The sequence below is a fragment of the Quercus robur genome, chromosome 9, assembly GCF_932294415.1.
Source record: "Quercus robur chromosome 9, dhQueRobu3.1, whole genome shotgun sequence".
NCBI lineage: Eukaryota > Viridiplantae > Streptophyta > Magnoliopsida > Fagales > Fagaceae > Quercus > Quercus robur.
Window position 1 is genome coordinate 42,359,157 of NC_065542.1, and position 4,785 is coordinate 42,363,941.

Sequence of the window (4,785 nt, forward strand, 5' to 3'; positions counted from 1 at the left end):
TGTTTTCAATGAATTATTTCACAGCTTATTTTTTACCATAATTTCTTGAACCAGTTTTAGTTTTTCCATTAGTCATTCTCTAGTGTGTTTGTGATATAGTTCACTTCTTTGTTAAGTGTCTATTTGGCAAGATTATTTTTGCCAACTTATTTTACTATTCAGCTTATTTTTGATAATAAACTAAAAAAAAAAAAAAGTTGTCCAATGGGAATGGGAAATCTATACTCTGTATAAAGAAGACAGTTGAGCTGCTTGTGCTAGGCGAAAGGACAGTAGAAAGCTTAAAATGGTAGAATCAAGTGCAAATAGATAGATAGATTTACGCTTTTGTCCTCAAAAGCTATAAATTTGAAGAGTTAAAGAGCACGACCAGTTTGGTCTTTTCATTTTAATTCTTTTTTATTTTATTTTTTTATATTACTAATAAAATTGTAACTACATTCTTACCCTTAAGGATATTAAAGGAAAAACCACTACGATGTGAAGAGCTGAAGGGCCTTTTTGTCTTTTTAAATTTTTATACTTATCTCCAGCCTCTTCAAGTCCCAATCCAGAATGGAGATGTACAGAAAAGAGAAGGCAGGAGAGAGAGAAATATCAAAGAAATAAAATCCGGAGAGGTAGAGAAAGAGCATAAAATCCGGATTTTTCTCACAAGTAAAACTAGAATCAAAGAAAGGGTAGACCTTCTCATCCCAACTGCTCCCACTTGGGAAAGAAAGTGAAGGAAATGAGAAATATTTTTTCAGCTATTTAGGTAACATCATGTACATGCTAGTCTTTCAAAACCGATTTTTCTTAATGTATTTAATATTTTTTTTAATCATTATTTATGTATTATTTTGACTGAAAGTGCAATTTTAGGGCTTTGATTTTGTAGATTGATTCATAAGGGCATGGGTTTGTGTTTGTATTAGTTTCCTCTACTTTTTATCAGGTATTTTGGTTGAAAATTTTCAATTTTTGTGGAAGCGATATTAGTTTCAACCACTGTTGTTTGTTGATTGGTTAGGTTTTCTTTTTAATATTTTTTTTTTAATTTTAAAAAATTATTTGTTGTTAATTTTTTCATCTGGGTTTTGTTTAGAATTTGGCTCCAAAGGATCAAAAGGCTTGGGTGTCTACTTTTGACAACAATTCAATATTTTTTTTTTTGTTGAAGCTCTCATCCTTTGCTTTTTGCTTTTTCAAGTTCAATTCAAAGAAGCTGAATGATTGCATTGCCTATCAGACTATCAATTTAACATTCTTACACTATTTACCTCATCAATTGGCAGAAAGAACCCTTACATTCTCACAAAATATGCATGACATGAATGGCTTGTTTTCCCTTCAATTGGTTTATATGACTGCTTAGTGGACATTTTTGTCATATGTAGGTTTCTATGCATGTGATCTTTCACAACAAAGAATGAAAGAAGCATTGGGGGAAGTTTGGAAGCTAGAGTAGAATGGTTTGTCTGATTATTTTGAGTTGACAAAGATTACATGATTTCTATAGGCTACTATATATACATATATATACATCAATATGAATTTTGTATACAAGATATAGCAGAATGTAATGTGCATAGGATTCTGATCATGAAGGTTATGAATTACTCGGTGAAAATTATTGTGCACCTAAAAAATTACTTTGATAGATCAAAAAATTAAACTTAATTATTATTCTAATGACTTAATTTTAACTGTTCTAATCCTATCATAAAATATTTATTGGTAGTTAGAAAGTGTTCTCCATGTGCCTTGCACGTGCAACAAAACTAGTATTCTATAAACACAGAAACATATATCCTAACGAACTCTCTCTGTTTTGAAAAAAATCTATGGCTCTTAAATGACCAAGAACAGTTTTCTAGATTTGGATTCAACATGGTTCTTAGACCAAATAGAATACTAATTTAGTTAGGAAAATTAGGCCATCTCACATTGCACACAACCATGCGTGATGCATAAATAAAACAATGAAAGAAACATACACAAAACACACAAACACAACTGAATAAAGAGGCATAGTCTGAAGAGTAAATTTTTCGAACAGTTGAACTGCAACTAAAAAGCATATACATAACAGAGTTATTATATTGGTGAATCATAAGAAGCGAATTATAAACCAATGTTTCTTCAAAGCAAATCCTCCCACTTTTCAAAGGCAACACAACAATGACAAATGACCCACTACCTATTAAGTTAAATGATCGATATACTAGCTTCGATTACGGTGAAATCCCACAAAATATGCTTCAAAAATAGATATGAAAGATGAAAAAACACAACTCTACCTTTTTCCTTCGCTTCCAAATCATGCAAATCATGCACTTTGTTGTGTGTTGGGATTTGCAGACAGCTTCTAAACTCTATAGATTTAGTCCTTAGTTGGGCATGGTAGCAATCAGGAAAAAAGAAAAAGAAAAAAAGAGAGTTTAATAGTAGTGAATAGCAACCTTAAGTTTTTACTATGAATCTTACCTTGGCAGAGGGTGAAGTCAAAGTTGTTGAAGGAGGACATTGGAGAAAAAGCTAGGGTCTGCAACCAAACAAAGAATCAAACAAAACTCCTCAAAAAATATGTTTGGGTTTCTCATAAACGACCCTAAAATCCTAGTATTTACGACCAATCTTGAATCTACAACAACACTCCACGACTAATGGCTTATCTGTTTAGTTTGTGGGTTTTTTTGGGACTGTCAGAAACCAATCAAAAAAGAGAAAAAACAGAATTACTATTATGAAGCGAAATTAAGAAGCGAGGGAGTCATACATAGCTGCCATACCCTTTGCCACAGCTGGGACGGTGGTAGAATTGGTTTGTTTTCTACGTCTGGGTCTTGGGAGTATTCAAAGGGAGAGGAGCGGACTATATTCAAAGAGAGTTGAATTATTTTGAGAGAATTTAGTCAAATTATTATTTTCTTTTTAATAATAAAACATTAAAAATTAAAAATTAATTGGTGACGTGAAAAATTGTGAGAGCTTTAAATCCTATGTGGCAAACTCTCATGTGGTTAACAAATAGTTAAAGGCTTCGATTTTATAGTATATATAGATAAAAAAAAATTAAAAAAAAACTTTGGGTTTCATCTTATATCATTTCCATACCACCAACACCAAATTTCCTAATAAAGTTTTATTTAGCAAAAAACAATTACCCCAATTTTTTTTTTCCCTTTTAACCTAATGCCATACTAGTATGAGGATTTTTCTTTTTTCTTGGTTAAAAAGGAAAATTTATTATGTATTCTAGACTTTTGTATTTCTTAAGTTGCTTTAGTGCCCATTTGGTTCAGCATTTTTTAAAGCCAAAATGAAGTTTGAGATTTTAAATCAAGATTTTCTTTTTCATTTGTTTTTGCGTTTGGTAAGATTTCCAAATCGGGATTTTTGAAATCGCAATCAACCTAAAAGCCTGTTTTGGTATTGGACCATTTGAGATGGAATACAAAAACACACTTGAAGTGGGAGAAAAAACTAGATATGACAGATCAAATTAGACGGACGGATCCTATGTGGACGGACGAAAGGGTGGACAGACATAAAGGCCACATGGCACTCAATTAATCATTTTGTGGTCTCCAAGAAAAAGTTCCACATGCTGCAGATAGAAAGCTACGATAGAGCCAAGGACCCTCTTGATCACTTAGAATCATTCAAGACCCTAATGTACCTTCAAGGAGTAGCAGACAAAATCATGTGTAGGGTCTTCCCTACCACACTAAGGGGTCTCGCAAGAGTTTGGTTCAGTAGGTTGGCGTCCAACTCCATCAGCACTTTCAGGGACCTAAGCGCCTAGTTCGCTTTACACTTCATCGGGGGCATAGATATAAGAAGTCAACCGCATGCTTAATAAGCATTAGGTAACGGGAGGATGAAACGCTGAGGTCTTATATAGCCTGTTTCATTAAGGAAGCACTCTCGATTGATGAAGTTGACGACAAGATCCTCGTAGCCGCCTTCACGAACGGGTTACGAAAGGGTAAGTTTTTATTCTCCTTATACAAGAATGACCCGAAAACTATGTCGGATGTGCTTTACAGGGCCATCGAGTACATGAATGCTGAACATGCGCCGCTGGCCCGCGAGGAGAAATTTAAGAAGAAAGAGAGGCAGGAGGAAGCCCGACAGGATAAGGGTAGGAAGATGGCTAGAACAGGAGAAAAAAGAGATGATCGACGATCCGAGCCCCCGACAAGAAGGTTCATAAACTTCACCCCCCTAAATACCCCGATTGATCAGGTCCTAATGCAGATCAAGGATGAAAGAGCCTTGACATTCCTCGATAAATTGAAGGGCGATCCTAGCAAGAGGCCCAGTGATAAATATTGCCGTTTCCACCGAGACCACAGTCATGACACGTCTGATTGCTATGACTTGAAGTAACAGATAGAGGCCCTCATTAGGCAAGGGAAACTGCAAAAATTCGTCAGCAAGGGAGGAACAGAAAAAAACCAGGAAGCACCAGCCCGAAGAGAAAACGAGCAACCCAGGCCACCTATGGGAGACATAAGGATGATCACAGGGGGCAGTACTTCTAGTTCCTCTAAGAAAGCACGTAAGGCATACCTACGGATGGTTCAAAATATTCAACTAACAGGATATGCCTCAAAGATGGCGCGAGTTGACAATCCCGTAATTGGGTTCACGGAGGAAGATGCCCAACGTCTTCACCACCCACATGATGACGCACTTGTTGTCAGCGGACGGGTAGGAGAGTATAACACCTACAGGGTGCTAGTAGACAACGGAAGCTCCGTTGATATCTTGTACTATCCAGCCTTTTAGCAAATA

The 4,785-nt window shown here is 35.6% G+C and overlaps 1 long non-coding RNA gene across 1 annotated transcript; it reads left to right on the forward strand.

Annotated features, from left to right (window-relative positions):
• The first annotated feature begins 528 nt into the window (after positions 1–528).
• LOC126698481 (uncharacterized) lies at positions 529–1,585 on the forward strand. Its single transcript, XR_007646478.1, has 2 exons — positions 529–757; positions 1,380–1,585. It is a non-coding gene; the product is annotated as an uncharacterized LOC126698481 (long non-coding RNA).
• The last annotated feature ends 3,200 nt before the right edge of the window (positions 1,586–4,785 follow it).